Source organism: Trichosurus vulpecula, chromosome 1 (assembly GCF_011100635.1).
Source record: "Trichosurus vulpecula isolate mTriVul1 chromosome 1, mTriVul1.pri, whole genome shotgun sequence".
Taxonomy (NCBI): Eukaryota; Metazoa; Chordata; class Mammalia; order Diprotodontia; family Phalangeridae; genus Trichosurus; species Trichosurus vulpecula.
The window spans coordinates 11080293-11106027 of NC_050573.1; the positions used below are offsets into that span (position 1 = coordinate 11080293).

Below are 25735 nucleotides of genomic sequence, written 5' to 3' on the forward strand. Positions count from 1 at the left end.
CCTTCCTCACCTTCCAAGCCTCTCAGCTGAAGACGTCTTCTCGAAATTCCCCAAAGGATAAACAAATCAGGCCATTTGCCAAGACCTCTCGTTCTCCCAATCTCTGTCTATCTCAACATCTTTCCCCACCGAATCCTCCTTCCCTCTGGTCTTGGATGAAGAGAGATGGCCCTTCTCTTTGTCAAGGCCAACCCCTTCCCTCCCCACATGCACCATTTTCCTCCCATTTCCTCCAGCAAATTGTCCCTGTTCTATCTTTTCTTCATTCTCTCTTTCTACTGGATCCTGTCCCGATGCTTACGAATATATGTTCATATGTTCCTCATTCTTAATAAAACCTTCGTTTGATCCTATGATCCCTGCTAGCTATAGTCCTCTAGCTTCCTCCTCTTTTGTGGCTAAACTCTTTGAGAAAGCCGTGGCAATCAGGGCCTCCATTACATCTCTTCCTGTTCTAACCCCTCTGCAGTCTAATTTCTGGCATCATCAATGAACTGAAATTGCTCTCCAAGATTAACAATGATTTCTTAACTGCCACTTTCTTTTAAACTGCTATTTCTAATGATCTTTTCTTAATCTTTATCCTTTCTGGTCTTTCTGTAGACTTTGACCCTGTTCAACTTCCTCCTGGATTCTCTCTCTTGGTTCTCCTCCCATCTGTCCAGACCCTTCTCGAGTCTCTTTGGCCATTTCTTATCCATGTGATACCCCATGAATGCACCATGGCATTCACATGGACACTCACTAGCCATGGGTGTCCTCCAGGCTCTGGGCTATTTTTTGCCTCTATCTCACTAGGTGATCTCATCAGTTCCTATGGCTTCCATTATCATCTTTACGCAGACGGTTCCTAGATCTATATATTCCCTCCCACCTTCTCTCCTGAGCTCTAGTCCTAACTTGGTGAAATTCTTGAACTAGCTGTCCCATAGATATCTCAGGCTCAACATGCCCCAAAGAGAACTCACTATCCTTCCCCCCAAGCCTTCCTCTCTTCTTAATTGCCCAGCAATTGCTAACCAGTCTCCCTGCCCTCCAGTCTCTTTCAACTTCAATCCATGCCCCTCTCAGATGCCAGGGTGATTTTTTTTTAAATTAAGTCTGACCATGTCAGGCCAACTCAGTGACCTCCGGTGGCTCCATTAGGTTGACTATAAACATCTCTGGCACTTGAAGATCTTCACAAGCTGGCCCCTTCCTGCCTTAGTGGTCTTCCTACACCTTCCTCCTCTGTGCACTCTGATCCAGTGACGCTGGCCCACTTGCTGCCCCTTTCACCTGGCACTCGGTCTCTTCTGTGAGTCCTTGCACTGCCCGTCCCCCTAGCCCTGCCCGGGATGTTCTGCACCCTCATCTCTCTGTGCCTCTCAGCTTCCCCAGCTTGCTTCAAGCTTCAGCTCAAACCCCACCTATGCTTCACCAAACCACTGCCTCCTCTCTCCCAAGTGCCCCCTTCTACAGAAGGCTTCTCCTATAAGCTCCTCGAGGGCAGGTTCTGTTATATATTTTCTCTTGGTATCATCTTACACACAGTAGGTGCTTAATAAAACTTTATTGTGGATTCCCCCAGTTTGTAGCAGTTCCTCTTCCCCTCCCAAAAAATGACTATCTAGATAGTTTGTATTTCCCGTCTGTGTGAATGCTGCATCCTGTGCCTCTCTCTGGCAGAATGGAAGAATACTGTCAGCAGGAGCTGTTTGTGGTTCTGTGTATTCCTAGTTCTTAGCACATCGTGCAGGACATGGTAAATGCTTCACCGATGTTGGATGAATTGAACTCTGACCTCTGCCTTCTTGGGCTATGGGGTTCCTCCTTCCCACTCCCACCTATTAGCAGTGTAGAACCTCACAAGTGCAGGTCCCCAAAGAGCTGGAGGTCTGAGTTGGCCAGCTGTCCAAGAGACTTTATGAATAGAGAAGAAGCTGAGACAAAAGTAGCAGACATACCATGTGAATCAGAAACTTTTTAATAAGGTTAAGTATATTCCATAAAGTCACAAAACCCAGAAGGTGGGATAACACAGAAGGCTTTTAGGTTAGAGCACCATGGCATTCACATGGCACAGACACGTACCACAGGCTACTGTTTGGAAGAATTCATTCAAGTACAGTCCTAGACCAAAAACCTAAATGAAAGACGTACAAAGGAATGAAAAGACCAAAGAGGTACAGTGTTCGCTGGTCCTAAGCTCAGACTATATGCAAGAACAGAGTCCCAAATCACCCAGGACTGCATATCTCTCAGGAAGCTAGTGTTCCCCCCATTCCCATCCCAGGAGGCTGAAGGGCTGGCCAGGCTCGTCTTGGGGGTTTCCTTTACAAGCCGACTTGTTTCCTGGTTCCCGCAGCAGCAATGCCTGGGCTTCACCTGTTTCCAGAGCTTAGGGGAGAGTGGGAGAAAGAGGAAATGGTAGGTAGGATCGGCAGGATAGGCAAGTGATTAAGAAAAAGGTTCACTTGGGAGTGGGGAAGTCAGTTTGACTCACAAACATGTCTCAAAACTAGTGTGTGGTCTACAATAAGGTTTTTTAAATGGTCCAGTTTAAGCAGGCAAGATCCCCCAAACGGTATCATTTCTTCTGCAGGTGGGCCTAGAAATCAGTTGAGAGGGAGGGGCCAGCCCAGAATGGCAGGGTGCATAGTAAGGCTGGCACAGTGATGTCAACCCCTAAGTGGCTCAGGAGCACCTTTCCTTTAAAAAGCTGGCTCATGGAGGGAGAAGGCATCCCTTGGGAAAGACTCCCATGAGGGAGGGGTGGTTGAAGGCACCAGGAAGGTGGATGGCCCAGCAGCCCAGGTGTATTTGTACATAAGGCATGAGATGCTGTGTTCTGAGTTAAACTGCCTCTGTCTCCCAGCAAGGCCCAGCATCACAAGCGTCACATGACTGAGAGAGGGAAGGGGCCTGGTGACCCCCAAACAGGAATACAGCACAGGTTGTGAAGCAGATGGGAGGAAATTACAGATGACCTCCCAGAAGGATGTGGTGGATGTCTATGCAGATATCTATCCATGTACATATACCACATTTTTTGTCAATTTGTTGTGGAAAAATATCACAAACGGAATTGTGAAAACATTATATGATGGTACAGAGATGATCAGACTGGGCAGAAAGCATGAGAATGCCAACGTGGACTCGTTAGTTGAAAACAACCAAGGCCCATTTTCCGAGGTGGCCCATCTCCCTTGGGTATGAGCAGTGCAGGGAGAGAGCGGTTCTTTCCTATGACTTCATTATCAATGAGACCATGAGCCACGTGATTTTACAGAAAAGAAGCGTAGCCAGGAAGAAATGAGAAGCCCTATTAGAGAAAGCATGGCAACAGCTAGCAAATGGCTAAGAGAAAGAAGTCTGGACAGGTTTGCGCTTTAGTATATTTCTTTCTTTTTTTGGTTAAGGTATCACAAAGATGGAGCCGTGTTTTCCTTGCAGATCAGGCAGGCTCTGTGCCGTCGTCCCGCAGGGCTCCCTGTAAGCTGGTGTGTCTGGCCGGATGATAGCAAAGCACCAATCCGTTTTCCAGAGCATCATCAATGTCTGCAGGACAGAAAAGGAGACAACCCCTGGTTAGGAAAGTCTGCCTGGCACTGTGCATCAGGAGGCAAGCATGCTGCATGGTGTGGCAAAGAGATGATGGCGGGGAGGGGACCCAGGCCCGGGCTGCCACATGCAGGAGGCATTAGCCTTCCTCCTCTGCAGCACACAAGAATGGACAGTCTTACAGGAGACTGGGGATCCCCCAGAACTCTTCAGGGATCTAGATGAACAATGACCCTTTTATGGGGGCGGGGAGAGAACTCTGGCTCAGCCTTGGAGGTCCTCTCCAGTGTGGGACTGGGATTTGCCTAAGAGACCCCTAAAGCAGGGGAATAGTTCTGTACTTCCTACTAAGGAACAAAGGACAGACACCAAAGGGGACATCGGGACGCTGGAAGTTCGCTAATGGCCATGGGATCACGTCTAAGCTCCCACTGTCTGGCCTCGTCCCCTCCCCAGGGGCAGACCAGCTGGTCATCACCGGCTCTCCAGCACACCAGTTCATTCACAGACTTGTACCTTCCCCAAACCACTGCCCCCTCCCTGTGACCACCCTCTGAGGCTCAGCACACATGTGACCTTGTGGGAGCCCTCCCCACCAGGCCAGGCCCTGGACTCTGTCTCTCCTCTATGCTCCAACACCATCTCTGATGTCTCCCTGTGCCCCATTATTAGAAAAAGCTCTTCATCCTGCCAGATCCCATCAGCCATGGTAGCCCACACATCACCACCTTCTGTCCCTCTGACAGGGGTGGAGCGTCAGTCTCACACCCCATTTAAGGAGGGGGCTCAGCTCAGACATCTCTCTTCTCAGCTGGATGCACCATAACTGCGAGCTCCCTGAGGGCAGGCACTGTCTTGTCTGTACCTCCAGTGCTCAGCACGGCTCCTGGCACACAGTAGGCGCTTAATCAGTGCTTACTGACACAACGTACTATCGATGGCAGTTACCTGGCGCTCAAGTCACTTTGGATGTTCATGTGTGAGTCTGGAGCCTGGCCAACTCCACCTTTTGAAGCCTCAATTTGGTCCTCTGAGAAATGGGGACAATACAACAGCATCTGCACTATTACGACCAGCCAAGTGACCTTCCTAACCTGCAGGGCCAATTGTGACACTTCTCTGTCCAGTGCATCTCAGTGGCCCAGCTCTTTATTGATGATGGGATCAAATATTATTTCATCTCTACGTCATCCCTTCAAAATTATTTCTATTTTTATTTGATTTTCTATAAAGGTACAGAACTGTCACCTGCTCAGACGGGGCTGGGATCCCACTGATTGCGGAGTTCTCCCCAAGACCACAGCTCCCAAGCCACCCATGCTGGCCTGGAGAACATGTATGTGACAAGCAGCAGCAAACATGCCCCTCTATGCTGGGCTGCATCTGTAAGCATTCTCACCGACAGGACAGGAGCCCAAAAGGTGAGACTGCCCCCAAGCCAACCCTTCTGAAGTGACACGCAGGGCTCTTTCCTCTCCGCCCCATGTGACCACCCTGTGTCCAGAGCAGAGGGTGCCCAGAGACAAGGCTGGGTTGGGATGCACAGCAAAGAGAGGGATGCTCGCTGACGCTTTTTAAAAGCTCCTGAGAAGAACTCGGGCAAGATTCCCTAGTGAGCCTGCCTCAGAGTTGACAATTCTCCAATTATGCATTAAAGACAAAGCAAAACACAATTCCTCATTGAGAGCTGGAGGCTGAAGAGATGAGCCAAAGGGAGAAACAAGCGCTAGCCGATGGGAAACAAGCTGACCTAGAAACCCGGCTGGGTGAGTCTGCCAAAGGAGAACAAGCACCCCCTCGGTACCTGGGGCCTTCTGTCGGTGGGCTCTCTCCATCAGAGTCCCCCCACATTCCTTACACAGGTGCTCCACCACAGTCTGGACCTTAGAAAATGATGCCAGTAAAACTCACGCTCTGGAAGCCTACCAAGGACCAGACTGGGCCTGCCACCCTAAGACCATGGCTAGAGCAGCTCATTGCCACAGGGGCAGACAGCAGAGAGGACGATAGGTTTTAGCTGCGAGAACTCAAGAACATCGTTGTTCATGCCAGGGAGGTGCTGGGCAAAGGAAACCACAGATCCCTGGACTCTGGGTGTGAGAGCTGCAGCTTGTCACTCACCCACTGACTCCTTCATTCACTCAACACCCGCCAAGCCCTGCCCAAGGAGGAGAGCCTGTGGCAGGGTGGTGGCAAAGCCGGGTCAGGGGCCCATGGCAGGGTGGTGGGCAAAGCCAGGTCAGGGGCCCATGGCAGGGTGGTGGGCAAAGCCGGGTCAGGGGCCCATGGCAGGGTGGTGAGCAAAGCTGGGTCAGGGGCCCATGGCAGGGTGGTGGGCACAGCCAGGTCAGGGGCCTGTGGCAGGGTGATGGGCAAAGTCGGGTCGGGAACCCGTGGCAGGGTGGTGGGCACATCCAGGTCAGGAGAATTAGTGGGACAAAGGAACGTAATTAAAGGCAGTGACTTAACAGTGAACTCACTGCGTTAAACTCTCTTCATATTTAAAAACATGCCCTGGGCAGGCTTGTCTCCTTTTTGCTGTAGTCACTTGTTTGGCATGACTGGCACTGAGTTCACAAGATTTTGACACTTAATTTTTTAATTCTTCATCATGAAACCACACATGCCACGGGACATTAAGTGCAGCAGGAAAGGTCCTTTTTCCAGCTCAGCGGCACCTTAATACCTGGAGCCAGACACTAACTGGCTGAGTGACCCTGGGCAGGTCACTTCACCTCTGCCTGCCTCAGTTTCTTCATCTGTAAAATGGGGAACAGTAATGACACCGCCTTCTGAGGCGGAGGATCCAATGAGATCTTTGGGAAGCGCTTTGGAAGCCTTAAAGTGCCGTAGAAACGCTGGTTACTACTGTTACTACTACGACTTTCCAAGTCTATCCTTGACTACAGCTCAAAGGTTTTCAATGGGGTTTATATGAGGACAGTGAAACACATTTTTCTCCATCCCAGGTAAATTTTGAATGAAAAAATAAGTTTCATTAGTAAAAATTACTTTCCCCATCTTTAGCACTCCAGTCTTTATATTGTCTTGTCTGTGAGAAGTGTTTCTGTTTCACATAAATGGTGAGTGGCTTTTTAGATAGTGGTTTTTTGGTCTTCTCCCAACTCCAAGAAGCCTCCTCCTCCCTGTCGAAGAGACGTACCAAGACTTCCACCTGCCAGACCTCTGAAGCTTTGCTTTTTCCTGAGGACCAATCAAGCGGCTCTGAAGCAATCGCCTGCTAGTTCCCGTCGTTGCTCTAAGTTTCTAGCACACTTCCCCTTGGCATAGATGGATCCTGTTCCACTGTGGACATGAAGCACCCTTGAAATGCCTGACTTGGCCATGCCAGTGGCTACAGCGATATTTCTAACAGTTACTGAGAAAGGTTTTCTTTCAGAGCTACAACTTCTGAAGGTTTCCTTGGGAGTGACAGAACTAAATACACAACAAAAGCAAACAATGAACATATAAACATGGCACAAAACCCATCACTCAAGGTGGGGAAACCAGCTCCATTTCATTTTATGTGCTCAAGGTTGAATATCTGAATTAGCTAGTCTCTGCTGGCATGGCACCCACATTTGGTATTATTCTTTTCACAGAATGAAGAAATGTCAAAAATACCGTTTGTCCCATTAAGTCCACAAACCACCTCTCCTAGAGCCCTTGAGCTTGGAAGCCAGAAGAGACAGGAGAGATGGACCACAGTCCAAGCCATTATCAGCCATTCACATCTCCAAGTGAATTAGTTGATATGCAACAGAACCAGAAACTTACAAGTTGGAAGGGGCCGTCTAAGTCATCTGGTCTGACCCTCTGATTTTGCAGATGGCTATAGAGGTGAAGAGACTTTGCCCAAGGATATACAAGTAGTAGGAAATTTAGCCAGGACTCAAACCCAGGTTTCATGACCCTAAATCTAGACCAGAGTCTCCTTTGTGCCTCAGAAAAGAACAAGACTGAAAGAGAGTTTTGATGATGATGATAACTTTAATAGCATTTCTAGAGTTCTTCACGGTTTGCAAAGCACTGATCCTCAAAATAACTGTGGGAGATAAGTGCCATCATGATCCTCATTTCACAGATCAGGAAACTGAGGCAGACATTAGGTGATTTGCCCAGGGTCACAAGGTTAATGAGTGTCTGAGGCCAGTGGCTGGATCTGAACCTGAGTCATCCTAACTTGGAGTTCCATGCTTTGCCCAGCTGCCTAGATGATGAGGGGTGACATTTCCAAGTTGGAATGCTGCCTACTTTAACCAGAAATCACTTGTCCAACACTACCAACCAATGGCTGCACATAGAGCCCCTAAGTGGTAAAGATGGGATGAGGAAGCAGGTGGACCACTGGCTGACCCAGCTCAGGTGGGGCACCATTACCATGGAGGATGGGGGCTCAGACCCAAGGGGAAGAGCTGGAGGAGAAGGTCTGAGAAAACAATCGCTAATGCAAGTGGCAAGTGGGCTGTCACTGCCCCACTGCCCAAGGCCGGGGAATAGGAGAGCCTGGCTGTGAACAGGGCCCTGGGGAGTAGCAGAAAGAACCCTGCAGCTGGCGTTAGAGGGCCTAGCCTGTGGGGCCCATTGGTCCTAGGACCAAGGCTTCCTCTCTCTGCTCCTCGGTCTTCTCTGCAAAATAAGGGAGCTGGATCCAACAACCTGTACATCCCTCCTACTCCAGTTCCAATCTAAGGTCCTTTGAGGCCCTCTGAGGCTGCTGCTGATGCCCCAGACTCAATCAACTGAGTATGTGGGCTGGGGCGCACCAACCACCGCCCCCCAACAATTTCTCATTTTCCAAAGCCTCGTGGGAGAAGTGGGCTAGTCTCTGAAACCACACATCCCTGTTCTCTCAGGCGCTGTGCTGACAATCACCACAGACACACATGTAAGGGGCACTTTTTCTAAGGGCTTTCTCAATCTATTATTTGGCTTGGCCCTCACAATAACCCTGGGAGGGAGACTGATCAAGACTGGTTATGTCCATCTGACAGATCAAGAAATGGAGATTCCAGGGGCAGAGCCAAGATGGTGCTGTGAAAGGAACTACGGGAGCTCTCTCACAAATTCTGTCAGGTCTAAAAAAGTGAATCTGAGCAGATCTGAGAGAGTTAGAAGCCACTAGTAGACTGAGAGGGGTAGGAGCTCCAGGCATGCTCAAGGGCACCAGACCAAACCAACCAGGAGCAGCAGAGGCATCCAACCAGCATGCCAGTCTGGGAAAGTTCTGGGCAAGTGAAATGCCAGAGCAGGAACAGGCCCAGGGAGGAAGTACTGGCTACAGCCACAATTGAGCCCTAGGCCTCTCAGGCCAGTATGGGAATCTGTTGGAGCTATGGGAGACACTAGCACAGAGCCTGTGGCTGTGGGAGCAGCTAGCCCGGAGGCCTCCAGCCCACAGTCTAAAGGTTTGAAGCTCACCTTCTTGAACTTCTGGGAGCCATGATGGCCAGGTAAAACATCTCTCATCCCTCCCGTAAATAAACCCAGAGAATACTCCCATGGGAGAAAAAGAGGAGCCAGAAGTGGGGCTTCAGCAGCAAGAGAAGTTGGGGAGAGGGCCCTTCTTGTGGTGGTGGAAGGAGACTAGTGCAGGAAGAGAGGTGTCCCAGCAGCCCTCACTTCAGCAGAATGAGAGTAACTGAGCCCCAGGGGGTGGAGCTAGCAAACGTCAACAGTAGGACCCCTGATGTGCCTTTGCTCAGCCAGGGGAAGTGGCAGATACCAGCACAGACAACAGCTGAGACCACCCTGCTATAGAGCAGTCCTGGGGAAGAGGAGACTCCCAGCAGCCAGACCACCCCTCTCCCATACCTCATAAAACCAGAGGCCATAGTGCATAAAGTCAGTGAGCAGGCCCACATATCCCAACACAAGAAACTTGGGACAGAGCCCCCTGAGCCCAGAAACAGAGATCTACTTTAGAAGCCAGGAGGGAAAAACACAACATGAAAAAACACGCTAAAAAGCCAAAGACCATTGATTCATATTATGGAGACAGGGAAGATCAAAACACCAATTCAGAAGAGGACAGCCTGGACACTACACCCATATCTGAAGCCTCAAAAGGGAGAGTGAACTGGTCTCCAGATCAAAAAGCATTCCTGGAAGAACTCAAGGAGGACTTTAAAAATCAAATTAGGGAGGTAAAAGAAAAAATGGAAAAAAATTCACGGAGAAAAACAAAATTTTAAAAAGTAAAATTGGCAAAATAGTTAAGGAGAACTAGAATATAAATGGAGAAAATGTCTCATTGATAAGTAAAATCAACCAAATGGAAAAGGAGATAGAGAAGCTAAAGGAAGAAAACAATATATTAAAAATTAGAATTGGGAAAGTAGAAGCTAATGACTCCATGAGACATCAAGAATCAGTCAAACAAAATCTAAAGAATGAAAAAATAGAAGAAAATGTGAAATATCTGATTGGAAAAACAACTGACCTGGAAAACAGATCCAGGAGAGACAATCTAAGAATTGTTGGTCTACCTGAAAGCCATGATGAAAAAAAAGAGCCTGGACAGTATCTTCTAAGAAATCCTTAAGGAAAATTGCCTTGAGGTTCTAGAACCAGAGAGTAAAATGATCATTGAAAGAATCCACTGACCACCCCCTGAAATAGATCCCAAATTGAAAACTCCAAGAAATATTATAGCCGACTTCCAGAACTACCAGGTCAAGGAGAAAATATTGCAGGCAGCTACAAAGAAACAATTCAAATATCACAGAACTACAGTCAGGATCACCCAGGATCTTTCAGCTGCTACATCAAATGACAGGAGAAATTGGAATATGATATTCCAAAAGGCAAAGGAGCCTGGACTACAACCAAGGATCAACTACCCAGCAAAATTGAGCATAATTTTCCAGGCAAGGAGATGCACATTCAATGAAATAAGGGAATGCCAGAACTTCCTGAAGAAAAGGCCAGAGCTCAATGGAAAATCTGATCTTCAAATACAAAACGCAAGAGAGACATAAAAAGGTAAAGGCGGGAAAAACCCCTAATTAATCAATAAGGCAAATTAGTTATATCCCTATGTAGGATTATTTTGTTTTATACATGTTTTATACATATGTTAATCTTGAGAATAGTACAATTATTATGACAATTGAAAGGGATATTCTTAGACTGTGGGTGTCAGTATAAATAACTGATAGAATGATAAAAATATAATAAAGAGATATAAAGGAATGGTTCTGGGAAAAGAGATAAGGAGGTAGTAGAAAAGGGTAAATTACATCACATGAAGAGGCACAAAAATATATTACAGTCGAGGGAAAGAAAGGAGGGAGAAGAGCAGTATTTGAGCTTTACTCTCATCAGATTTGGTTCAGGAAGGGAATAACAATACCCTGATAAGTATAGAAATCAAACTTGTCCTACAGGCAGTAGGAGGGAAAAGGGGAAAGAAAAGGGAGGGGGGTGGTCAGAAGGGAGGGAAGAAGAAGCAAGGACAAAAAGGTAAGATAAGGAAGGGGAATCAAGAAGGAGGGTAAACTGAGGAAGACAGCTGTCAAAAGCAAAACTCTATGGAGAAGTAGAAGGGAGAAAGAAAAGCATAAACAGGGGGAAAATAGGATGGAGAAAAAGACATAGACAGTAATCATAACTGTGAATGTGAATAAGATGAACTCCCCCATAAAACAGAAGCAGATAGCAGAATGGATTAAAAACCATAATCCTACAATATGCTGTTTACAAGAAACACATTTGAAACAGGGGGATACACACAAGGTAAAGGTAAAAGGCTAGAGTAGAATATATTGTGCTTCATCTAAAGTAAAAAAACCAGGGGTAGCAATCCTAATCTCAGACAAAGCAAAAGCAAATACAGATCTAATCAAAAGAGATAAGGAAGGACACTACATCCTGCTAAAAGGCATCATAAATAATGAAGCAATATCATTATTTAACATATATGTACCAAGTGGTATAGCATGAAAATTCTTAGAGGAGAAGTTAAGGGAGTTACAGAACAAATAGACAGCAAAACTATAATACTGGGGGACCTCAACCTCCCCCTCTCTGAACTTGATAAATCTAACCTCAAAATAAACAAGAAAGAAGTTAAGGAGGTGAATAGAATTTTAGAAAAGACAGATATGATAGACCTCTGGAGAAAACTGAATGGAGATAAAAAGGAATATACTTTTTTCTCAGTGGTATATGGCACATACCCAAAAACTGACCATGTACTAGGGCATAAAAACTTCACAATCCAGTGCAGAAAGGCAGAAGTAGTCAAAGCATCCTTTTCAGATAATGATGCAATAAAAATTATTTGTAATAAAGAACCATGGAAAAATAAACTAAAAATCAATTGAAAACCAAATAATCTAACTCTAAAGAATGAGTAGGACAAAGAACAAATCATAAAAACAATTAATAACTTCATTCAAGAGAATGACAATAATGAGACAACATACCAAAACTTATGGGATGCAGCAAAATCAGTTCTTAGGGGAAGTTTTATATTTCTAAATGCTTACATGAATGAAATAGAGGAAAAGGAGATCAATGAATTGGGCATGCAACTGAAAAAGCTAGAAAAAGAACAAACTGAAAATCCCCAATTAAATACCAAATCAGAAATGCTGAAAATCAAAGGAGAGATTAATAAAATTGAAATCAAGAAAACTACTAAATTAATAAACAAAACCAAGAGCTGGTTTTATGAAAAAAAAAACAATAAAATTGATAAACCTTTGGTCAATTTGATTAAAAAAGAGAAAGAAGAAAACCAAATTACCTGTATCAAAAATGAAAGGGGCAAATTCACCTCCAGTGAAGAGGAAATTAAAACAATAATTAGGAATTATTTTGCCCAATTGTATGCCCATAAATTTGACAACCTTAGGGAAATGGATGAATATTTACAAAAATACAAATTGCCTGGGTTAACAGAAGATAAATAACCCCATCTCAGAAAAAGAAATTGAGCAAGCCATCAATGAACTCCCTAGGAAAAAATCTCCAGGGCCAGATGGTTTTACATGTGAATTCTATCAAACATTTAAAGAACAATTAATTCCTATACTTTATAGATTATTTGGGAAAATAGGTGAACAAGGAGTCCTACCAAATTCTTTTTATGACACAAATATGGTACTAATACCTAAACCAGGAAGAGTGAAAACAGAGAAAGAAAATTATGGACTAACTTCCCTAATGAATATTGATGCAAAAATTTTAAATAAAATATTACCAAAAAGATTGCAGCAACTTATCAGGAGAACAATACACCACGACCAGGTAGGATTTATTCCAGGAATGCAAGGCTGGTTAAATATTAGGAAAACTATTGGCATAATTGATCATATCAACAACAAAACTAGCAGAAACCATATGATCATCTCAATAGATGCAGAAAAAAGCCTTTGACAAAATACAACACCCATTCCTATTAAAAACACCAGAAAGCATAGGAATAAATGGAGCCTTCCTTAAAATTATAAATAGCATCTACCTAAAACCAACAACAAGCATTATTTGTAATGGGGATAAACTAGATGCATTCCCAGTAAGATCAGGGGTGAAACAATGATGTCCAGTATCATCCCTATTATTCAATTTGGTACTAGAAACGTTAGCTTTAGCAATAAGAGAAGAAAAAGAAATTGAAGGAATTAGAATAGGCAAAGAAGAAACTAAATTATCACTTTTTGCAGATGATATGATGATTTACTTAGAGAATTCTAGAGAATCAAGTAAAAAACAACTTGAAATAATAAATAACTTTAGCAAAGTTTCAGGATATAAAATAAACCCACATAAATCCTCAGCATTCCTATACAATACTAACAAAGCCCAACAGCAAGAGACAGAAAGAGAAATTCCATTTAAAGTTACTGTAAACACTGTAAAATATTTGGGAGTCTACCTGCCAAGACAAATCCAGGGCCTACATAAACATAATTATGAAACACTTTTCACACAAATAAAGTCAGATCTAAATAAATGGAAAAGTCATCAGTTGCTCGTGGTTAGACTGAGCTAATATAATAAAAATGACAATTTTACCTAAATTAATTTACTTATTCAGTGCCAAGCCAATCGAATTACCAAAAATTATTTTACAGAGTGGATAAAACAACAAAATTCATCTGGAAGAACAAGAGGTTAAGAATATCAAGGGAATTAATGAAAAGAAATGCTAGGGAAGGTGGCCTAGCCATACCAGATATTAAACGGTCCTATAAAACAGCAGTCATCAAAACTACTTGGTACTGGCTAAGAAACAGAGTGGTGGATCAGTGGAATAGGTAAGGCACACAAGACACAGTAGTCAATGACTACAGCAATCTACTCTTTGATAAACCCAAAGAATCCAGCTTCTGGGCTAAGAATTCACTACTTCACAAAAACTGCTGGGAAAATTGGAAAATGATAGGGCAGAAACTGGGCATAGACCAACATCTTACACCGTATACCAAAATAAAGTTAAAATGGGTTCATAATTTAGAAATAAAGGCTGATACTATAAGCAATTTGGGAGAGCAAGGAATAGTTTACCTATCAGATTTATGGGAAAGGAAAGAATTTATGACACAACAAGAGATAGAGAGCATTACAAAATGCAAAATGGATAATTATGATTATGTTAAATTGAAAACTGATAAACAAAGCCAATGCAACAAAGATTAGGAGGGAAGCAGAAAATTGGGAGAAAATCTTTACAACTAATGTCTCTGATAAAGGCCTCATCTCTAAAATATACAGGGAACTGAGCCAAATTTATAAGAATACAAGTCATTCCCCAATTGAGAAATGGTCAAAGGATATGAACAGGCAGTTTTCAGAGGAAGAAATTAAAGATATCTATAGGCATATGAAAAAATGCTCGAAATCACTACCGATTAGAGAAATGCAAATCAAAACAACTCTTAGATACCACATCTCTCCTGTCAGACTGGCTAACATGATAAAACAGGAAAATGATAAATGCTGGAGAGGATGTGGGAAAATTGGAACATTGTTACATTGTTGGTGGAGTTGTGAAATGATCCAGCCATTCTGGAGAGCAATTTGGAACTATGCCCAAAGGGCTATAAAAATGTTCATACCCCTTGACCCAGCAATTCCATTTCTAGGGCTGTATCCCAAAGATATCACACAAATGGGAAAGATACCCGTATGTACGAAAATATTTATAGCAGATCTTTTTGTGGTGGCAAAGAACTGGAAATCAAGGGGATGCCCATCAACTGGAGAATGGCTGAACAAGTTGTGGTATATGAAGGTAACGTAATACTATTGTGCTATAAGAAATGGGGAAGATACATACTTCACAATAACCTGGAATACATGATATAATGCTGAGTGAGTGGAGCTGAACCAGGAGAATATTATACACAACCACAGATATATTGATTCTGTGATGACTAACCTTGATGGACTTGGCTCTTCTCAGCAATACAAGGTTTACAGACAACTCCAGAGCACTCATGATGGAGAGAGCTATCTACAGCCAGAGAAAGAACTATGGAGTCTGAATGCAGATTGAGGCAAACTATTTGCTCTCCTTTTTTTTCTTTTGTTTTTGTTTTTTTGGTATTGCTTCTTCTTTCTCATGATTCATTCCATTGGTCATAATTCTTCTTTACAACTTGACCATTGTGTAAATAAGTTTAATGTGAAGTTATATCGGATATATAGAAGATATATCGGATTCCATGCCGTCTTGGGGAGGGAAGTGGGGGGAAGAAAATCTGGAACTCAAAATCATGTGGAACTGAGTGTTGTAAACTAAATATAAAAATCTTAATTTAAAAAGAAAAAAAAGAAATGGAGATTCCGAGATTTTAGAACTTCTCCCACGTCCCCACAGCTGAATGGAAATGCTGGAGCCTGGCCTAGAACTCAGGTCTCTCTGATTCCCAGTTCAATGCTCCAATGAGAAGGCCAATAAGGGATGACTCCAAAGGCCTGGGTTTGAGTCCTCTCTCTGCCCTTACTGGCGCCATGACCTTGGGTAAGTCACATCACCTCTGGCGTTCACTTCCCTCATCTGTGCAATGAGCAGGTTGAGCTGGACTACTTGGACTCTTCTGTGAGTGATTCTGAAATATCTAAAGGACTGTTAGGCAGAAAAGAAATGCTTTGGTCAGCGATGTTCCAGAAGGTTGGTGCTGGACAGATATGGGGTGGGGTAGGATGGGATAAGAGAGACTGAACTCTGAAGGACGGAACCTGGGTTTGAATTACAGCTCTGCCAGTCACTTCTTCTAGGGCTTTGGACAAACGGGAAATATGTTCAAGGCCTCTGAGTCACCTCTGGTTCGTTGGTTGGTTTGAAGAACCTTGCTGGGTGCCTCTGTTTCCCTCTCTGAATATTAGATGGTCTCTAAGATCTCCTCTTGCTCACCATGAGACAGATGGATCTGCCCCCTTCCTGTCCTTGGGCATCTCTGGGTCTGGGCCGATGCCACCATGGTCTTTTCCGACTTTTCCCTGGCCCTCTGGAGCTCTCAGAGGATCCCTGGATCCAGGGTTCAAACCCTAGCCTGGCCCCTGGCCAGAGGTGGGAGAAGGTGGTTTTCCAGATTATTTTCCTGGGGTCTGGGGTTTCTGTTTTATTTTGGTTTTGCCCATTCTTCCGCTTTTTGCAAAGAATCTCGGTCCTAAAGGTGGCATTGCCTGAATCCCAAACAAGAGCCTCAAATTTGTCCCTGACTGAGGCCAGAGGTAGGATAAGTGAACCACCTAGGGAAAGGAGCAAACTGTGGCAGCCTGCTCTACTAGCGAGAGCTGGAGATGTTTCTGGGAAGAAGAAACCAAAAGTCGGGCAGGGTCCTTTGATGTGAAGAGCCAAGCCCCAGAAGCAGGAGTAGAAGCCTGAAAAGGTCCAATCTGAACTCCAGTCCCAGCATTTCTTTGGGTCTCAACTGCTTCTCTGGCTCCCTGGGTTGCAGCTTCCTGGGGGTAGGATGGCCTTCAAGCTCTCTTCCAACTCGATCTCTAGGATCTCAAAATCACCAGGTTCAACTTTTTTTAAGGAATGAGTAACATGAATCCCAGAGAGAAGTGAAGGGTCTATGTTCACAGTGGTAATGACCGGACAGGAATTTGAACTCAGGGCCTTGGACACTAAATTGGCTTTCTTTCCACATTCTACCTGGCATCATGGGTACTGTGCCCACTTCTCATCCCTTTCTTTTGGATGGTGAGCACTTTGAGGGAAAAGCCAATGCCTTGTTTCATCTTTGTATATATTTCTGACACAGCCCTTGGGGCCCCAGGCAAAAGGAGTACTCAGTCAATAGTTGCCAAAATGAAGTTCTCAGTGTACAGGGATATCATTCCCATGGGCATAGTCACTCTGAAATTCCAAGTGGATAAAAGAAGCCTCCCAGCTGCTTTTTGGTTGTTTTTTTTTTAATACTCTATTTTCTTCCAATTACATACAAAAACAATTTTTTAACATTTGTTTTGAGTTCCAAATTCTTTCCCTCACTCCCCTCCCCTCATCAAGAAGGCAAGCAATTTGACATAGGTTACACATGCGCAATCATACAAAACATTTTCACATTAATCATGTTGCAAAAGAAAACACAGACCAAGCCACACCCTACCCCCAAACCACAAGAGAAATAAAGAAAAAGGATGGTTCATTCTACATTCAGACTCCATCAATTCTTTCTCTGGAGGTGGATAGCATTTTTCATCTTAAGTCCTTCAGAAGTGCCTTGGATCACTGTATTGTTGAGAAGAAGTAAGTCATTCATAGATGATCACCTAACAATGTAGCTGTTACTGTGTACAATGTTCTGGTTCTGCTCATTTTATTTTGCATCAGTTCACGTAAGGCTTTCCAGGTTTTTTTGAAATCTACCTGCTCCTCATTTCTTACAGCACAACAGTATTCCATCACAATCATATACAACTTGTTCAGCCATTTCCCAACTGACAGACATCCCCTCAATTTCCAATTTTTTGTACATATGGTTCCTTTTCCTTTTTTAATGTCTTTGGGATACAGACCTAGTACTGGTATTGCTGGGTCAAAGGGTATTCCAAATTGTTCTACAGAATGGTTGAATTAGTATAAAACTTCACCAACAGCACATTAGCATCAATTTTCTCACATTCCTTCTAACATGTCATTTTCCTTTTCTGTCATATTAACCAAACTGGTAAGTGTAGGGTGGTAGCTCAGAGCTGTTTTAATGCATTTCTCTAATCAATAGTGATTTAGATCATCTATTCATATGACTATAGACAGCTCTGAGTACTTCATCTGAATACTGCCTGTTCCTATCCTTTGACCATTTATCAATTGAGGAATGGCTCTTATTTTTATATTGACTCAGTTCTCTCTATATCGGAGAAATGAGGTATTTATCAGAGAAACTTGATGCAAAAATTTTTTCACTGTTATGATTACTCTGTATTTCCCTCCATCCTAATTTTCTCCATTTAGCCTACTCTTTCTTCTTTCACTGTCCATCCTCAAAGTGTTTTGCTTCTGACCACCCCCTCCTCTTATCTTCCTTCCTATCAGTCCCCAGCCCCACCTTCTCTTTTCTCCTTACCCTCCTATTTTCCTGTACGGTAATATAGGTTTCTATAAATGTGTATGTTATTCCCTCCTTGAGCCAATTCTGATGAAAGTAAGGTTCATGTACTTCCTCTCTCCCACCTTCCTAATCTTCCCCTCCATTGTAAAAGCTCTTTCCCACCTCTTTTATGTGAAATAATTTACCCCATTCTACATCTCCCTTTCCCTTTCTCCCAGGGCATTCCTCTTTTTCACACCTTAATTTTTTTTGAGATACTCATCCTGTCATATTCAACTCACACCCATGCCCTCTGCCCTTCTAACTGCCCTAATAATGAGAAAGTTATTTAGGAGTTATTTTCTCCATGTAGGAATGTAAATAGTTGAACCTTATTGAATCCCTTAGGATTTCTCTTTCCTGTTTACTTTTTTATGCTTCTCTTGAGTGTTGTATTTGAAAGTCAGATCTTCTATTCAGCTCTGGTCTTTTCATCAGGAATGGCTGAAAGTCCTCGATTTCATTGAATATCCTTGTCTTCCCCTGAAGGATTATAGTCAGTTTTGCTGGGCGGGTGATTCTTGGTTGTAATTCTAGCTCTTTTTCCCTCTGGAATATCATATTCCAAGCCTCCCAATCCCATTAATGTAGAAGCTGCTAATTCTTGTGTAATCCTGACTGTGGCTCCACCGTACTTGAATTGTTTCTTTCTGACTGCTTGCAATATTTTCTCCCTGACCTGGGAGCTCTAGGATTTGGCTATAATATTCGTGGGCATTTTCATTTTGGGAGCTCTTTCAGGAGGTGATGGGTAGAATCTTTCCATTTCTATTTTCCATTTCTCTGGCTCTAAAATATCAGGGCAGTTTTCCTTGATGACTTCTTGAAAGATAATGTCCAGGCTTTTAAAAATTTTTTCTTTTTAATTATGGCTTTCAGGTAGTCCATTAAGTCTTAAATTATTCACATTTCTTCTATTTTTTCACTTTTTTGATTTTGTTTTACTGTTTCTTGATATCTCATAAAATCATTAGTTTCCACCTGTTCAATTCTAATTTTTAAGGAATTATTTTCTTCAGCGAACTTTTGTACTTCTTTTTCCATTTGGCCAATTCTGCTTTTTAAGGAGTTCTTGTCTTCAATTAATTTTTGTAAATCTTTTTCTACTTGGCCAGTTCTGCTTTGCAGGGTATTCTTCTCTTCATTGGATTTTTGTGCCTCTTCAGTATTTTTTGTACCTCCTTTTATCAAGCTGTTGACTTTTTTTCCATGATTTCCTTGCATTGCTCTCATTTCTCTTCCTAGATTTTCCTCTATCACTCATTGATTTTAAAAATCCTTTTTGAGCACTTACATGGCCTGAGTCCAATTCATATTTTTCTTTGAGGCTTTGGATGTAGTAGATTCAGATGTAGTAGACTTTGCTAACTTCTGATTTTGTGTTTTGATCATAGTAACTTTCTATAGGCAGGATCTTCTGTTGTTTGCTCATTTTTCTAGCCTATTTCTTGAATTTTAACTTTATGTTAAAGTTGGGCTCCATTCCAGGGGCAGAGGGGGCACTGACTGTCCTAAGCTTCAGGTTTTTTGTGCAACTGCTTTCAGAGATAATGCTGGGGATCTGTAAGTTTTCAGTTCTTCAAAGTGGTATGATTTAGGGGAAAGCATGTTTAACTACTTTCCTGGCCTGTGCTCTGGTCTCTCACTGAACAAAAGAACTCTTTTCTGCCCTGCAACTGTGACCAGGGTCCCTGCTCCCCCAGGGCTACAAGCTCTGGTGAACTATTGCTCCTCCTTGCCCTGGGACTGAGACTTAGGAGCGCCACCAGATCTGAGTATGGGCAATGCAACAGAGTCCTACCCCCAGTTTCAGCAAAGGGACCTCTGTAATCTCCTTCTGACCAGGTGTCTGATCCCCCTTACCGTCTGTGGGCTAGGAGGTCTGGAAGACACCATTGCCACTGATTCAGTCACCCCAGGGCTGACTGCTAGTTTGCTGGGGCCTAGTCTGTGCTGACTCAGCCTTTGCTAGACTGAGCTCCACTCTCAGCCCAAGGCAACAAAACTTTCCTGGTGACCTTCTAAGTTGTCTTGAGCAAGAAAATTGTTTCACCTAGTCCTTTTGTGCGTGCTCTTGCTCCACAATTTGTTCTGAGGTGTTATTTAAAGTTGTTTGGAGGGGAAATTTGGGAGAGCTCAGGCAAGTCCCTGTCTTTTCTCTGCCATCTTTAGTCACCCAACTTCTCCTGGAGCTTTGACACCAACAACTGCCTCAATCCCCTGACCCATCCTTGCCCACTCTCCTAAAGGAGAGCAGGCAACATTTCCAGGTTTGAGCCTCCTCTGACCCTTGTGGACTAACTGAGCCTTCCTGAGTTTCTGTGGCTAAAAAGAGTCATCCCTTAGTGACCCAGCCTGTGGTGATGAGCTCCCTGCCCAGCTCAGATGACTATGCCTGTGCCTGTGTGACCCACATTAGGACTCCCAAGAACTTGTGATTGCTTTACTGGTAATGTCTTTAAGAACCCAGGTCACCTCCAGGGTACAATGAAACACCAAAGGGGGAAGGTTTTAATGAAGATCTAAACTAGGGGTTGGTGAACCTGCAGCCTCAAGGCCGCATGTGGTCCTCTAGGTCCTCAAGTGTGGCCCTTTGACTGAATCCAAACTTCACAAAACAAATCCCCTTAATAAAGGGATTTATTCTTTAAAACTTGCACTCAGTCAAAAGGCTGCACCCAAGGACCTAGAAGGGCCTAGAAGCCACAAGTTCCCCCACCCTGGTCTAAACATTCTTAAAAAAAAACTTAATTTATAATTATTTTTTAAAAAATATTAAGAGCTATCCAATTAATTTGGCTTTAGATTTTGGAAGAGTTAGAAAGGGCTGAACACATCCCGGAGTATTTCAAAGCAAGGCTTATGTGATGACTTAGAAAACCCAAATACTAAGGGAGGCTGGGGTCAGAGAAGACAAGAAGTACACCAAGTGGGAAGGACACCATTACACCAGCAGGGCTGGCCAGCATGACTGAGCTCCTGACCTGACTGGTGGGAAGGGCCACAGAAGCTTGGGTCCTTACTACTGAAAGGAAGGAAACGCCACAGGAAGAAGGCTGGTGTGGAAACTTGACTCATCCTCTCCTGATGGCTTCAACCTCTCCTGTCTAATTCTCTGGCCACAGTGCCAGCCACAGGGTCACAGGAGCTTGAATCTGGAGATGGAAGGGGCCAGAGGGAGAATTTAGTCCCCTATCCTCAGAAAACCCTCACCTGACTCATCCATCCCCACTAGCTGATGTCCGACATCTCTCCTGCCTTTTGTGGCTAATCTGGAGAAGGCCTGTTTACAGCAGGGGCCTCCACTTTCTCTCTTCTTACTCCCTTCTCCACTCTCTACATCTGTCTTCTGACCTCATCATTCCACTGAAACTGCTCTCTCCAAAGTAACCAATGATCTGTGAGGTGCCAGATCCAATGGCCTTTACTCAGTCCTCCTTCTCCCTGGTCTCTCTGCAACCTGTGACACTGTCCACCCCTCTCTCCTCCTTGATGCTCTCTTCTCTCTAGGTTTCAGACCTCCTCCTCTTCTCTCTCCTGGTTCTCCTCCTTCTTCTCTGACCACTCCTCTGCCTCCTTTGCTGGAACCTCCTGCAGATCACACTCTCTAACCAGAGGCATCCCTCAGGGCTCAGTCCTGGGCGCTCTTCCCTTCTCCCTCTATACCACTTCACCTGGCGATCCTCCTCTTCCACCAGAATCTCAGAACCAGGCTTCCATCCCACATCCTGGCCATCTATGGACCATGCTGTCCACTGTCTCAGTGCCCTTCCCTGGCTCACTCCAGACTCCTTTTATGTGTCCTCTTCTCCCATTAGAACAGAAACTCCTTGAAGGCAAGGATGTCAGGCTTTCTGAATGCTCTTAGAGCTGAGTTTGGTTCTGAGTTCAATGCTTTATTACAACCTTTAGACACCAGGTTCTTTTGAGGCGAGGTCTCCCTCACTGACCCAGGCTGCAAAAACAGTGGCCACCCACAAACTTGATCCTGCTCCTGATCATCACAATAGCTCTGAGCACTTCCGAGCTGGGTCAGTTTGCCCACCCCTCGTTGGGCAGTCTGGTATCCCCTGCTCATAGTGGTGGTGGACTTCCTTGTGGGCACAGCTGGGCTTAGTTTACTGAGGCTCACTCCAGAGCTAGGTGACTTGTCAGCCTTATCTGGAGCAGCAATTACAGGGACTATGGACGCATGCCACCACCACCCCAGGCCTCTTCTATTTTTTATACCTCAAGTCACTGTCAGTTGGAAGGCTGTGAAGACAAGACCTGCTGGGGAAAGCAGTCTGCAAAGCCCGTTCCCTTCTAGCATTTTCCTTGCTGCACACCTCCTCCTCCTGCTTATATCCAAGTGCCAATGCTGAATCAGCCCCACTGACCGACTTCTCTGCTCCCACATCCATAGCGACTGAATACCAACAGAGGAAGTCACAGAACGGTGCTGCCTGGGTCCGCTACAAATGTCTGTTCTGTGGTCTGACCTGAGCTGTACTCCTACAGCATCTGCTTCAAACCCCTTCCCTCTTCAGTCACCTGGACCACCCAGCTGATGATTTGACTGCACCCACACAGTGGAGTCTGGGCTGGCACTCACCATTTCCTGTTTAAGACACAAGCAATCAAACCTTTTGTTATGTTGTTCTGTACCATTGCCTCCCACCATCTCCTGATTACTCCCTTCTTGAATGGTGATGGATAGAACTAAAACTCCTCAAGGGCCTCTGCTCCTATTTGTGTCCTGATCCCAAAGCTTATCTTTCTGCTGTTTGCCACACGCTCCCCGCCCCCTCCTTCAGAGCGATGTTCCATGCATGCTGTGCTGCTCGGCTGGGAGGATTTCAGCAGAGTCTTCACAGGATTTCTGGCCTTCTTCACCCCTGCAGCAGATGCTGGCACACATACAGTGGCCTATCTGCTTACATCTGTAGGGAGTGCTGCCAGCCAAGATGACCAAGAGTCCTACGAAGGGATATTTCTTGTTTCCCTCAAGCACACAATGAGGCCAGCCTTGCCAAATCCTTTATTCACTTTTTGGATGAGAATTTGTAAGCTACTCTTTCACTGAGCTGTAACTGCCTTGCATTTCTGTTTTCATTTATAACCAGAATGTCAGTATGGATGAGGTTCAGGTCCTCTCCGAGTATATCAAGCTGGTGATTAGAAAATGCTCACACCCTTAGAGCACCAACAATTCAATTAACATTTGTAGACCGAAAAAGGGGCGTCTCGGCTCTCTGCTTTTTCTACCACTCCACGGTCATCCCCGTGGATGTGGAAGAGTGCCCAGGGCTCCGGGCCATTCTGTATTTTTGTCTGCTTCATGGGTTACCATCATTTTAAAAGCATTAGGATCCAGTGATCAGCCTTCTGGTGATGGGCCTCACTCACTTAGGCTTGTCATCAAATGGCTGTTGCTAGGCCCACACTGTGCTTAGCCAACTTCCTTTTCCCAGACCTAGCAGAGGTTAACATCAGTTCATTACACCCAGACCTGCAGTCTGATAAGGTGAGGCCATCTTAACTGGCTGTTAAGACCCTGGAAAGGCTGAGCAGAGGTAGTATAAACCAACCCTTTGCCATCTACCGATATTAATGGGCAATGTGAATGGGAGGTGGCCAAGTGAATTATTAAAGAGTCCTAGTATGGGTTCAGTCCCCAGCCAAGGTTTCTTTCCCAGCCTTACAGCAACTTAACTGGGACAGGGGGCAAAGCGGGAGGAAAAACAAGCTAGGTCCAAGAGGGAATATGTAATTAGCCAGGACCATGACCCCTGCCCCCACAACATGCCCTGGGAAAAAGAGCATGTTCTCAGAGCTGATTTCTCGGCCAAGGCCCTGTCAGATCTCCCTGGGATTAGCTCTGCCCAGCCTTCTCCTCCAAGCAGAGGTAGCACAATCTTGGGCACTGTCTCTCTTTATGAAGCTGCCCCTGACCCTCCGAGTTCTCACTTTCCCAAACGTTCATCACAGCTTCCCTATCTGTAATTGTGCTTCTGAGGTCACAGATCTGTTTACTACCTGTGTGACCTTGGGCCAGTCACTGACATTTCCCAGACCGGTTTCCTGCTCTACAGAATGATCCCTCAGTGCCCTGCATTCAGAGAGCGGGGAGGTGATGGGATCATTGTGGCAGGAAGCAGCAGTGCAAGGGCATGGCTCCCAGACCCAGCACACCACATCTAAGGATCCTTCTCTCAGATTATGTTAACCCTCTCATGACTCCAATCTGTGAAGAGGAGAAAAGTCTGCCCTGCCTCACTTGGGAGGGCATGATAACAGAACCATAGAACACCACAGAAACAGAAGGTATCATTAAGCTAAGACTAAGGACTAGATTGTGACTTAGTTGGTACAGGGAATTCCCAGGCAAAGAAGCTCCCTCTCACAACGCAGGCTGGCATGTGCTTTGCAATTTGTAGTCGAAAAGGGCTACCTAGAGCCCTGAGAGGATAAATGACCTTCCCAGCCTTCCACAGCATTGCTCTTGCACAGGTGTGCCCGAGATGGGTCTAGGACCAAGGACTTTCTGGCTTAAAGGCCAGTTATCAGTCTACTAGGCTCGACTGCCTTGAAGGACCCTGAAGAGAAGGGATCTGAACTCAGAGCTCTGTGCTGTTCTAAAACCTGGTTGATGGTGGGGGTGGGGGTGGAGCCAAGATGGCAGAGAAAAGGCAGGGACTCACCTATGCTCTCCCAAAACCCCTCCAAACACCTTTAAATAATGTCATAAAATAATTCGTGGAGCAGCAGAACCCACAAAAGGATGGGGTGAAATAATTTTCCAATCAAAGACAACTTAAAAGGTCGGCAGGAAAGGTCTGTCATACCTGGGTGAGAGTGGAGTGCAGTCCAGTACAGACTGGGTCCCAGCAAACTAGGAGCAGGCCTTGGGAGTGACTGAATCAGCAGTGACAGAGGAGCCCACAGATGGTAAAGGGGTCAAACAACTAGTGAGAAAAAGATCACAGGGGTCTCTTTGCTAGCACTGAGGCAGGACCCTGTTGTTTTGCCCATACTTGGATCTGGGTGGCAGTCCCAGGGTGAGGAGGAGCAGTAGCACAACAGAGCTTGTGGCTGCAGTCCAGGGGGGACCCTCCCCACAGTTCCAGGGCAGAAAAGAGGGTTTGCGGTCACTCATAGACCAGAGCACAGGGCAGGAGAGTAGTAAACACCTCTTCTTAGATCACACCTGGAAGAACTGAGAACTTACAGGTCTCTAGAGATATTTTTGAAGACAGCTGCACAAAACCCCTGAACCTTTAGTAAAGAATTAAAAGTCAAGAAACAGGCTGGGAAAATGAGCAAACAGCAGAAAAAAATTCTGACCATAGAAAGTTACTATGGTAACAAAGAAGGTCAAAACACACACTCAGAAAAAGATAAAGTCAAAGCTCCTACATCCAAAGTCTCCAAGAAAATATGAATTGGTCTCAGGCCATAGAAGAGCTCAAAAAGGATTTTGAAAATCAACTAAGGGAGGTAGGGGAAAAACTGGGAAGAGAAATGAGAAGTGATGCAAGAAAATAATGAAAAAAGAGTCAACAGTTTGGTAAAGGAGACACAAAAAATACTGAAGAAAATAACACCTTTAAAAACAGACTAGGCCAAATATTAAAGAGGTAAAAAAAAAA

At 44.7% G+C, this 25735-nt stretch overlaps 1 protein-coding gene across 1 annotated transcript in view; it reads right to left on the reverse strand.

The window, feature by feature from the left end:
- Positions 1-1943: 1943 nt before the first annotated feature.
- LOC118833436 (septin-2) overlaps positions 1944-25735 on the reverse strand; it is a 136588-nt gene continuing 112796 nt past the window's right edge. Inside the window, exon 13 of the mRNA XM_036740794.1 lies at positions 1944-3540. The gene's annotated coding sequence lies outside the window, so the exon portion shown is untranslated. The remainder of the gene's footprint in view (positions 3541-25735) is intronic.